Source organism: Manis pentadactyla, chromosome 8, assembly GCF_030020395.1.
Source record: "Manis pentadactyla isolate mManPen7 chromosome 8, mManPen7.hap1, whole genome shotgun sequence".
In the NCBI taxonomy this organism is placed as follows: domain Eukaryota; kingdom Metazoa; phylum Chordata; class Mammalia; order Pholidota; family Manidae; genus Manis; species Manis pentadactyla.
Window position 1 is genome coordinate 95013942 of NC_080026.1, and position 12444 is coordinate 95026385.

Consider the following 12444-nt stretch of genomic DNA (forward strand, 5'->3'; position numbering starts at 1 on the left):
ATACAGCAAAGTTGCAGGATACAAAATCAACACACAGAAATCTGTGGCTTTCCTATACACTAACAATGAACCAACACAAAAGAAAAATCAGGAAAACAACTCCATTCACAAATGCATAAAAAAAAATAAAATACCTAGGAATAAACCTGACCAAGGAAGTGAAAGACTTATACTCTGAAAACTACAAGTCACTCTTAAGAGAAATTAAAGGGGACACTAACAGATGGAAACTCATCCCATGCTCGTGGCTAGGAAGAATTAATATCGTCAAAATGGCCATCCTGCCCAAAGCAATATACAGATTTGATGCAATCCCTATGAAACTACCAGCAACATTCTTCAATGAACTGGAACAAATAATTCAAAAATTCATATGGAAACACAAAAGACGCCGAATAGCCAAAGCAATCCTGAGAAAGAAGAATAAAGTAGGGGGGATCTCACTCCCCAACTTCAAGCTCTACTATAAAGCCATAGTAATCAAGACAATTTGGTACTGGCACAAGAGCAGAGCCACAGACCAATGGAACAGACTAGAGAATCCAGACATTAACCCAGACATATATGGTCAATTAATATTTGATAAAGGAGCCATGGACATACAATGGCGAAATGACAGTCTCTTCAACAGGTGGTGCTGGCAAAACTGGACAGCTACATGTAGGAGAATAAAACTGGACCATTGTCTAACCCCATATACAAAAGTAAACTCAAAATGGATCAAAGACCTGAATGTAAGTCATGAAACCATTAAACTCTTGGAAGAAAACATGGGCAAAAACCTCTTAGACATAAACATGAGTGACCTCTTCTTGAACATATCTCCCCAGGCAAGGAAAACAACAGCAAAAATAAATAAGTGGGACTATATTAAGCTGAAAAGCTTCTGTACAGCAAAAGACACCATCAATAGAACAAAAAGGATCCCTACAGTATGGGAGAATATATTTGAAAATGACACATCCGATAAAGGCTTGACATCCAGAATATATAAAGAGCTCACACGCCTCAACAAACAAAAAACAAATAACCCAATTAAAAAATGGGCAAAGGAACTGAACAGACAGTTCTCCAAAAAAAAATACAGATGGCCAACAGACACATGAAAAGATGCTCCACATTGCTAATTATCAGAGAAATGCAAATTAAAACTACAATGAGGTATCACCTCACACCAGTAAGGATGGCTGCCATCCAAAAGACAGAGAACAACAAATGTTGGCGAGGCTGTGGAGAAAGGGGAACCCTCCTACACTGCTGGTGGGAATGTAAGTTAGTTCAACCATTGTGGAAAGCAGTATGGAGGTACATCTAAATGCTCAAAACAGACTTACCATTTGACCCAGGAATTGCACTCCTAGGAATTTACCCTAAGAATGCAGCAATCAAGTATGAGAAAGATCAGTGCGCCCCTATATTCATCGCAGCCCTATTTACAATAGCCAAGAATTGGAAGCAACCTAAATGTCCATTGATAGATGAATGGATAAAGAAGATGTGGTACATATACACAATGAAATACTACTCAGCCATAAGAAAAGGGCAAATCCAACCATTTGCAGCAACATGGATGGAGCTGGAGGGTATTATGCTCAGTGAAACAAGCCAAGCGGAGAAAGAGAAATACCAAATGATTTCACTTATCTGTGGAATATAAGAACAAAGGAAAAACTGAAGGAACAAAACAGCAGCAGAATCACAGAATCAAGAATGGACTAACAGGTACCAAAGGAAAGGGACTGGGGAGGATGGGTGGGTAGTGAGGGATAAGGGGGGGGAGAAGTAGGGGGATATTAAGATTAACATGCATGGGGGGGTAGGAGAAAAGGGAGGGCTGTACAACACAGAGAAGTCAAGTAGGGATTCTACAACATTTTGCTATGCTGATGGACAGTGACTGTAAAGGGGTTTATAGGGGGGACCTGGTATAGGGGAGAGCCTAGAAAACATAATATTTGTCATGTAAGTGTAGATTAGTGATACAAAAAAAAAAAAAAGGGCAGTTCCTGTGTGGTAACCTCCAATGAGTTCTACACAAGAGTATAAAGGGTATATAAAAGCGTAGGCAAAGGGTCTGTTTGTGTTTATACAGAGGATCAAAGCCTAATTGGGTACCCCGAAAATGAACTAAGATACGATATGAAAAAGAACTTCCAACATCAGCACTCTCTGGAAGACTCATGCCAGAAGATGATCATCAAAAAACCCCAACAAAGATCCACGCACTGCTACAGCTGTAGATGCACTCATCCCACCAGTTCCTGGACTTGCCATGGGAATGAGGAAGGAGATATCTAAGCTGGCCTGTGCATACACTAAAACAACAAATTTGACTGGATCTATACTGTTGGAACTCAATCAAGAATTAGAAGTGCAAATTGTAGCGCTCCAAAATCTTACAACTACAGACTATTTACTGTTAAAAGAACATAAGGGATGTGAACATTCCCCAGGAATGGGTTGTTTTAATTTGTCTGATTTCTCTCAGACTGTTCAAGTTCAGTTGGACAATATCCACCATATTATAGATAAGTTTTCACAAATGCCTAAGGTGCCTAACTGGTTTTATTGGTTTCACTGGAGATGGCTGGTAATTACAGGTATGCTTTGGTTATGTAACTATACTCCTATTATGTTAATGTGTGTGCGCAATTTAAGTAGTAGCTTAAAACCTATACATGCTGAAGTTACTCTACAAGAAGATATGTCAAAGAAATAATCAATCTTCCCAGGTTTTCTGCCGCCTGCTACTTCTACAGCTTTTCTTCTTCCTTCCTAATTACAACCCTTAAATAGAATTCGTGCCTCATATCAAATTTACCGAGTATCATAATTCTTCCAAGTGGTAAAGATACCTCAAGACAAATGCTGGGCATAGAAGCTACAGGGCATAAATATGCAAAGAAATAAAAAGCTAACCTTTTCAAACAATAAGGCTTCTCTCTCACTTACCAACTTTACATTTCCCTGTATGGCCCCGGAAGGTGACTGGTTAGCCAGAGACGGGTAAGATTCCTCAAGGGAGGAACAACCTAAGACAGGCACAGTTGCAGGGGGGTCATCAGGTGAGAAACTGGGGATCAACAGAGGTGAGGCTTAGAACCTCACCCCCCGTTCTGAGAGAAATCTTCTGCATACGTGGATGTTTTATTGCCCTTGTCTAGCTTGGATTAATACATAGTCTACAGGCACACACCTGATCATCTACATTTGCTCTCTTACAACACTAAACTATGTTTTCTACCTTTATCTTGTATCTACCTACCACTTCAGCATTTTATTAAAAATAATAATAATAAAGAGAGAAATGTGGTATCCACATATAAATCAAGTATAAAAATCAAATGAGTATTCATATTTGAACTGACTGTTTATAGTTCATAATGCATGAGCAAAACCAAAGGTTTCTGTGATGGCTGCCCTTGTACTGTTCACCATGTAAGAACTTATTCACTATGTAAGAATTTGTTCTCCATGTAAGAACTTGTTTGTTATGCCTCAGAAGACTGGAGACCGACAAAAATTAGGCTTGGGGTGGATTAATGATTGTGCATTGAGCATTGACTCCCCTATACAGAATTTTATTGTTGTTAACAACCATTTGATCAATAAATATGAGAGATGCCCTCACAAAAAAAAAAAAAAAAAAAAAAGTATACACTTCCAATGGTAAAATAGTAAGTAACCGGGATGTAGTGAATATAGTCAAGATATTGTAACAGCTTGGTATGGTGATAGCTGGTACCTAGAATTTTCATGTATATAAATGTTGAATCACTATGTTGTACACCTGAAACTAATGTAATGTAATACCATGTGTCAACTACCCTTCAATAAAAAAATAATTATCTACGAAAAAAAAAAAGAACAGAACAAGACAGTGGAGTAAACAATATGTTGCTTCAGTTATATTTTCTCTTAAAATAAAATGAATCAGAACAATCCATTAGTAGGTAAAACCAGACATTAATGTTAAATATAGTTTGACAGTTAACATTAGTTACATCAATTAGTGACAATTATAGTGATTTGTTTTTCATACAGTGCTCAAAATGAAATAGTTTCTACACTAACCGGTTTTTAGACATGGAACAATTAAAAGAATCAAGCATTTAATCATATTGATTACATATACTTAAATATTGAAGACATTTTTATTTGCTATTTATAAACTGCAGTTTGTTAACCAAGTACATTCACTGTTATGAAAAATATTTATGAGTAATCAATTTTAATAAACTGGCCAAATATACAATATATTTAAAGTGAGAAACCTGAATATGCCAGAGCATGGGTACTTAACATGTAATAACAGTACAAATATATGCATTTGAGAGTTTAAACTTAAAATTCTGTAAGCTAATTAAATAATATACCTTTTTTTAAAAGGAAAAAGCAACACATAAGCTGTAAAATACAATTAATTAATTAATATTGGGAAAGGAAAGAAAGTTCTTTTATTATAAGAAACAAATATATGTAAAATTGCATTAGTGAACATGTTTTTTCTGTCTGTCCAGCAACTTCTCTCTCCTGTCCAGGAAATGACACCTCAATTTTCTTTTAGAAACTATATGTTGCCTACTCTTAATTCATGTGGTTGAAAACTGTATCCCCCTATACCCTACTCCAGGGAGGGAGTAAGATCCCCTCTTGGCCACACAAACAATTTCATCACTTTGGGCCACAGAGATTGCCTTTAGAATGGGAATTGACCCAAGTCAGGCAAATGAGACTCTGACACAATAGTTTGCTAGAAATACAGTGAAGGGGAAGTTCTTTCTCTTCTGGGGTTTCTAAGGTTGTAAACCTAGTGCTATTAGTATCATTTTGGACAAGAAGTCTGACTCGACTCTTTCCACACTGATTCTCAAATATGCAAGGTGAACTAGTGGTTACCTGGTGGCAAAGGAAAAGATAAATAAGGCTTTCAACTTTCAGTGTTTTATTTTTTCATAATGTTTCCATTTTTCAAAAATAAGCACATACTACTTTTATAATAGGGAATATAAAACATTTAAAGATACTGCCCACGTTTTCTTCTCAAATATGCTCAGATATCATGTTTTAATATCGTAAAAGATTAACAACTTTCTCATAATTTACCAAAGTGAGTAGAACATCTATTTAAAAAGAATCGACTTTAAGCCTGGCACAAAATTAAACTGTTTTGAGTGGGAATAAAAAAGTTGTGAGCAAACTTTAAAAAAAATTAGTTCTTGGCCATCAGGAGAGAAATTGGGGACCAACAGAGGGGAGGCTTAGAACCTCACCCCCCATGTTTTGAGAGAAATCCTCTGCATCCGTGGATGTTTTGTTGTCCTTGTCTAGCTTGGATTAATACTTAGTCTATAGGCACAGACCTGATCATCTACATTTGCGCTCTTACAGCACTAAATTATGTTTTCTACCTTTATCTTGCATCTACCTGCCACTTCAGCATTTTATTAAAATAATAATAATAATAATAATAAGGGAGAAATGTGGGATTCACATATAAATCAAGTATAAAAATCAAACGAATAATCATATCTGACTTGACTGTTCATAGTTCAAGATGCGTGATCAAAACCGAAAGTTTCTGTGATATGACTGCCCTTGCACTGTTCACCATGTAAGAACTTGTTTGTTATGCTTCAGAAGATTGGAGACCGTTGAGATATAGGCTTGGGGTTGATTAATGACTGTGCATTGAGTCCCCTATACAGAATTTTATTGTTATTAACAACCATTTGATCAATAAATATGAGAGATGCCCTCTCAAAAAAAAAAAATTGGTTCTCTTTGAAAAAGGCATTTTAAACAACTCTATATGCCAAAGAAATTTGGCTAACATTCACCAAGTGCTGCAGTCGCTGTAAAAATTGCTCAAGCAGTAAAACTAAAGATTAAAAGTAGCCAAATTGGGTTTAATAACTTTATCAATTACTTAAGTCCTATAATTCTGAATAATGTAAAATCTGAAGGGTCAATTAAATCTTTGTTACAGTTATTTTATGTTATATTGTATTATGGAAGAAATTACACACCATTGTTTTACTCTTAAATATAGGAAAGTCAGTCTCAAGATGCACTCCTTAAGAATGTAACTCTACGGAATACAGTAAATGTTCTATAGAAAGATAGCAATACATGCTTTTGTTCTCCTGCTTTTATTAAACTTCTATCACTCTCGTTCTCCCCAGGCACACAATCCACTCCTAAATCTTCATTTTCATTAGCATTACTTAGTTTTATATTCCTCAGTAAGGACACACAGAAGGTGCCACTGGCACTTTCTTGACATAATTAGGTGCCCCAAGCAATGTTCCTAGTGGAAGAAATAATCGCCTATCACGGTTGATGATAAAGAGTAGCTGGAGAGTACACACAAGTGGCAATGAGTTCTAAAAAGTTTTTAGAATAAGAATATATTCAGCAGGCTCATTACCTCATCCAACACCAGAAAGAAGCAGGTTGGTCATCCTGGGCAATACCTGTGTCTCAAGTTGTTGACATTTTATTAATTTGTCATATGGTCTAATGAAACCTAAACTCTCTTACTGCTATCAGTCCCCAAACTGCTTCACTTTATCTGCAAATTGCTTTCCTCTACTGTTCGATCACTTGCACATGTGACCCAAAGGGCTGCTTAAACATAAACAAAGGTATATCCAAGAAACCACCTAAAAAAACTGTGATAGACACATCTGTTTATAAAATAACAAAGAAAATGTGTCTTTCCAGGTACCAAGGGAGAATAAAATACTGAACTCTAGTCCCTGCATTATAAAGCGGTTATTTTACTTTTATTTACAAATACGAATACTTTTATTTACAAATACGAGCAAGGGAAGATAAAGAAGCTACAAACCGTAAGATTCCTGAGGTAGCATCTTAAAGAACAGTCTGTTTTAAACTTTTCTCACAACATTCACAGAGTCAAAAACAACCAGCTTTGTCAAAACCTCGTATGCTCCAGGATGGGAAGGTGAGGACACTTGAGAGAGAACCAGAATGGGAAGCTATTGGAAAAGATAAGAACTGACCAGTCCAAGAAGCCTGCACTTTGTTTTGCTACTCCGGGTCCCCATTGAGTTTTCACTTCTTTTTTCGTTTCGATGATTAACCCTTCTTCCCACCAGAGATTCACTGTACAGTTCTTCATCCACTTCCAAACACATCCACAAGCCCCTGGGGAACTAGTCAAGTCTACTTGTGACCTCCCGTGAGGAGAGGGACGTCGGCGCCCAAGTGAACTCTGAAGTTGGGAACTCGGCACGAAGAGAACTTCTGGGACAGGGAAATGGGATGGAGTGCAGGCAGGACTAAGGTCTGCTCTCAGGCCGCTGAGCTGGGCGCATCAGGGAACACGCCGGATCCCAGAGGAGGGGAGCTGCCCGCCCAGAGTTCAGACCCCTAAAGCTGTTCCGCGCCCCCCTTCCCTTTAGCCTCCCCTAAATGGCTGTCATCTCACACGCTTCAAGTTCAGAACTCACCTGTCCACTCCCGAGCTTCAGCGGTTTCTCGGTAAAAGCCGCCCACCTCCGCCAACTACAGAGACAAAAAAAAATACACAGCAGACACAAGCCTCCACCTCCACCACCCACTCTCACGTGACTCTCCTAGCCGCTGGGCCTGCCGGGATCGTGGCGAAATGTATGTGGGCGGGGCACGGAGGAAAAGAAGTGAGGCGGGCCCAGCGAAGCTACTCGCCCCTCGGCCTCGGGCCCCGCCCCGGCCTCGGGCCCCGCCTCGGCCTCGGGCCCCGCCCCGCCCCCCGGTATTTGGGCGGGATAGCGCGAGGGCTCCCAGGGGGCTCTCGGGTTTGTACTCAGGCATCCCCGCCTACCGCCTCACATACACACCAGGAGTTACTGGAGTCAGTTATGAGACTTACTGTGTCCGCTGCCCCCTCAGGGGTACAAGTTTACGCGTTGGCTAAGCAAAAAGGAGTCAGTGCAGAGAAAACTGGACCACAGTGAGTTCGCAGTTGTTTTGTTTGAACTGCGTTTAGGTTTAGGCTGCGAGTAAAATTTCCCTATATCCTGACCTTCAGCTTTGAATTTAAAAACCTCCTCACCCCTTCCTCTACTGTATGGGTTTTTCAGCTGTTGTCTTTGCAAACTAATACTATTGGACGGTTCAGTCCCTTTGCTAATAACATATTTTTCTCTGAATGTTATCAGAAATGCGAAAGGAGGATTGTCTCCCCTGCTGTAGAAATAGAATGAAAATATTTTGATTATAATACCAAAGAACTTTCAAATAAAAATTTTCTTTTCAAAAATTTATTTATCAAACCTGTCGGAAGGCTACAACCATGGAAACAAAAGAAGACAGACAACTGTCATTGGGTTAAATTCTGAAGTAAGCAAAACAACTATTCTCCATTTTTTTTCAGAGGACCCTCCTGCCCCACTAACCTAAGACCAACAAATTATTGTATTCATGCCAGTGTGCTGGCACTTTACATAAAACCCAGTGTTTGTTTACAACCATTGTGGGATAGATACTGCTTTTATTCAATTACATGTGGAAAGCAGACTAAGACCCCCAAATAATTCTGTAAATTCTATAACTGGGACACAGACCTGATCTGAATGATGCTAAGGTCTGGACTCCTAAGCAGTATTCTTCAATCTGGATCCACCTGCCACGAGAGTTAGGAATGTTCATTGATTTGCTTCTCAGTTATCAAAATGTACCATTTCCGTGTGTCTCTCCATTTAGAACCTGTTAAATGAGAAATCCGATAAAGAAATCCTTCCCTATTAGTAAGCACTTAACATGGACTCCTTCCCAGGGAGTATGTCCATTAACTCTGATAATGGGAATTATTGTGGAACACTTTAGAGGCTCAGCCGCTAAGTCAACTGTGCTAGAACAAGGAAAGAAGAAAGTTAAATCATCAATATATAAATGTTGAACAAAAATCAACTTTTAAGAACTGGTGAAATTCAATCCTGATTTTAGGCAATATTTGGCTATATAAGACTAAATAACCAGTTAAACTAATTATCAAATAACATGTAAAAACGTAAATCACTAGTTCTCAAGCTTTTTGGTCTTAGGATCCTTTTGAAGACAGCTGATTCTCTTATCTTCATTATTCTGTTTTGATATTACACACCATGTAGCCTCTGGAAATTTTAACTGTACACTCAGAGAATGAGAATAAAGGCAAATAATAGTTTGTTATTATTAGGAAAAAGGTATTGACCTAATGGATCACCAGAAAGGGTTTCAGGAACCCCCAGGAGTCCTTGGACCACATTTAGAGAACCACTGTTTTAAACCATACGAATGTTTAACACTATTGTATTTTTTGTCTAATCATTTTGACATCAAGTAGAACATTTAGTGGAAAGAGGAACAAGACAGACACAATTTAGAAACTAGGCCGATCTTATAAATGTGAGTCTTCTTTCTTCATTTGGGGGAAACATAGAGTAAGTTAGCAGGATTCAAGGGTCATTACTAAATATAACTATATTTTGCATTAGAAATTACTCCATGAATCCCATATTGTCTTTCAAACTGTTGTTCAGGCTGGTCCCTGTCACATGAATATATAATATCACTAGGGGTTTGTATCCCCTGCACAAACTAATAGTAAGACTCCAATAAAATGTTAAGTCAAAATTCTTTTCATAAGCTTGTAATGAATGCCTAATATATGCAAGGCTCCTAATAGATCCTGGGCTTATAAAAATTTACAAGCACAGTTCCTGTCTTTGGGTAATGTATATATAACAAAACTTATACCCTCATATGAATATATGTTTTTCCATGTTCAACAGTTCCCAAAACAGTTTGATGATCAAATGTCTCAGAATTATCTGGGGAGGTTTTAAAAATACAAGGATCATGAGATATGCTGTTTAAGTGGACAAGGGTGGTACTCAGGAATTTCCATTTTTAAAATGTGACCTGGGTGATCCCTATATAATGATGGATTTGGGAATGAATATGAAGTACATGCAACAAAGAAATGGATTTTGTCTTTGCCCCTCATACTATCACACATAAAATATGATCTCTTTATTTCATCTTCAGTATTTCAAAAGTTTATCATTGTTGAAGGATCTGTTATCAAGAATGTAAAAAACATCATATTTTACATTCCTTTAAAATAGAAATTGATGTACTTATTTCAGACACTTTATTGTTCATCTGCTTTTATCCCATAAAAATAATAATGTGATGTTACCACAGCAGTTTCCAATGTATCACACTGCTGTAAAAAGCAAAACATCTTTTGCAACTAGTATCTGACTGCAGAAAGTGTTATTTTAAAGAGCTTTGATAAAATTTTCTTTAAAATGGATTCAGTGAGGTGTCCTGTGTTTCATTACCATTATCTTTAGGGTTCCACTAATTATCTTGTAGTATTTCAAAACCTATATAGTATTCAATCACAAATTTCTTATGGGATATATTTCATGCAAGTAGCTATGTAGACCCTTATGATCCAAAATTACTCTTGGTGTTCTTTGCTGATGATTATAGCCAGAATTAACCATATTCAAGTAAAAAAGAAATTCAATAAACAAGTTTAAAGTTTCCTTCTTTCTTATCACAAAGGGAAAAAAGGAAATAGCTAAATGAGCCATAAATATGATTTATAAAAATCAGTAATATTCCACTTGATTTTAGGATTGAAACCCCTCATTGGCCAAATCTGGGATAACTAGAGTATCAAAGTAAGAACAGTAATGAATTACAACCCACTGAATAAAATAAGAATCCATAAGTCTACTGATGAAAGAGAGAGAGAGAGGGAAATTGGTGAAAAGGGTAAGCTGTTCCTTAAAATAGAATGCCCCCCCCATCTTACTACACTAATAGACAGTGACTGCAATGGAATATGGGGGAGGACTCGATAATATGGGTGAATGTAGTAACCACATTGTTTTTCATGTGAAACCTTCATAAGAGTGTATATCAATAATACCTTAATTTAAAAAATTATAATAAAAAAAGAATGCCCCCTAATAAATAGACAATGAAAGGGTTGGAAAATCACCATTTTGCAACTATCACAGAAAACATTGGCTTGGGGAAATGTTGTCAATGGATTCTAAATCTAGGGGGGCAGTTTGATGAGAAGCAGTGTATTTTCCAGTTTTCAAAGTCTCTCTCCACAGATTGCATATTTGTTAGAAGGGGAAAATAGTAACTATACAGTAGAGAAACTGGGCAACACTTTCATCAGGGATCATGTGCTACCCAGAGTGATACTCTGAGAAGGGCATAGCATCACTTGAATCTAATCGGGAGGAAACATCAACCGAACCCATGCTGAGGAACATTCTATGAAATAACTATCAGGAAAGACCAAAACAGAATGGGCTGAGAAACTAGCTGACCCATATTATTGGGTCAGTAATATGGGTCTACTGACCAATATTCCCATTTTAAAAGAGAATAAAAAGACTTCACAATTAAAGTTCATACATGATCCTAAACTGGAAACGTGCACCAGAGAGGGAGAAAATGCTATAAAAGATTTACTAGACCAATTGGCAAAATTGGAATATGGGCCATAGATTAAAGTGGCTCCCACATTTGATAACTATGTTTTAATTATATAAAGGGATATGTCTTCTCTTCATAGATACACTCCTTTATCATATATTAATTGGCCATATATGTGTGGGTTTATATCTGGGCTCTCTATTTTGTTCCATTGATCTATGGGTCTGTCTTTGTGCCAGTACCATACTGTTTTGATTACTGTAGCTTTGTAGTGTAGCTTGAAGTCAGGGAGCATAATACCCCCAGCTTTGTTCTTTATCAAGATTGCATTGGCTATTCAATTCATGTTCCATATGGGTTTTAGGATTGTTTTCTCTAGTTCATTGAAAAATGCTGTTAGTATTTTGAATGGGATTGCCTTGAATCTTTAAATTGCTTTAGGCAGGATGGCCATTTTGACAATGTTAATTCTTCCTAACCATGAGCACAGGATTGGGAACACAATGTTAGGAAACTAGTTATACTCTCACTACATACCCTCCAAATATAATCATATGGAAGTGTTTGGTTAAATTATCATTTAGTATTTACATTATTGTGACTGCAGAAACGTTCACAACTGAGTCACATTGACTACTATAATTACCTTTCCTTTCTTATACCATTTCTGTTTTTCCTATTGTTAATACTATTTCTTAAGTTTGCTTTATTTTCTGTGCTTATCACTAATTCCTCTTTCAACCCTTCAGCAGATGTACCATTATAGTCTACCAATGTCTCTTGCCTGAGTTATTAGGATATTGCCTCCTTATTAGGTAATGATTCCAATTGCCTTCTTATTGTCTCCCTGTTTCCACCCTTATCTGCCTACAGTCTGTTCTCACATGGCAGCCAGACTGACCCTTTTAAAATGTAAGCCATTTCACACTTCCATGACTACCACAATCCATCTCTTGTTCTGCACTGATGCATTTCTCCAGTATG

General features: G+C 37.4%; 1 protein-coding gene across 3 annotated transcripts in view; it reads right to left on the minus strand.

The window, feature by feature from the left end:
* The window catches only part of MICU1 (mitochondrial calcium uptake 1), a 235937-nt gene extending 228346 nt beyond the window's left edge, over positions 1–7591 (minus strand). For 2 of the 3 annotated variants that reach the window (XR_008998935.1, XM_036928847.2), the window contains exon 1: positions 7479–7591. The gene's annotated coding sequence lies outside the window, so the exon portion shown is untranslated. The remainder of the gene's footprint in view (positions 1–7478) is intronic. The other variant, XM_057505964.1, reaches the window with a different exon arrangement.
* Positions 7592–12444: the final 4853 nt, after the last annotated feature.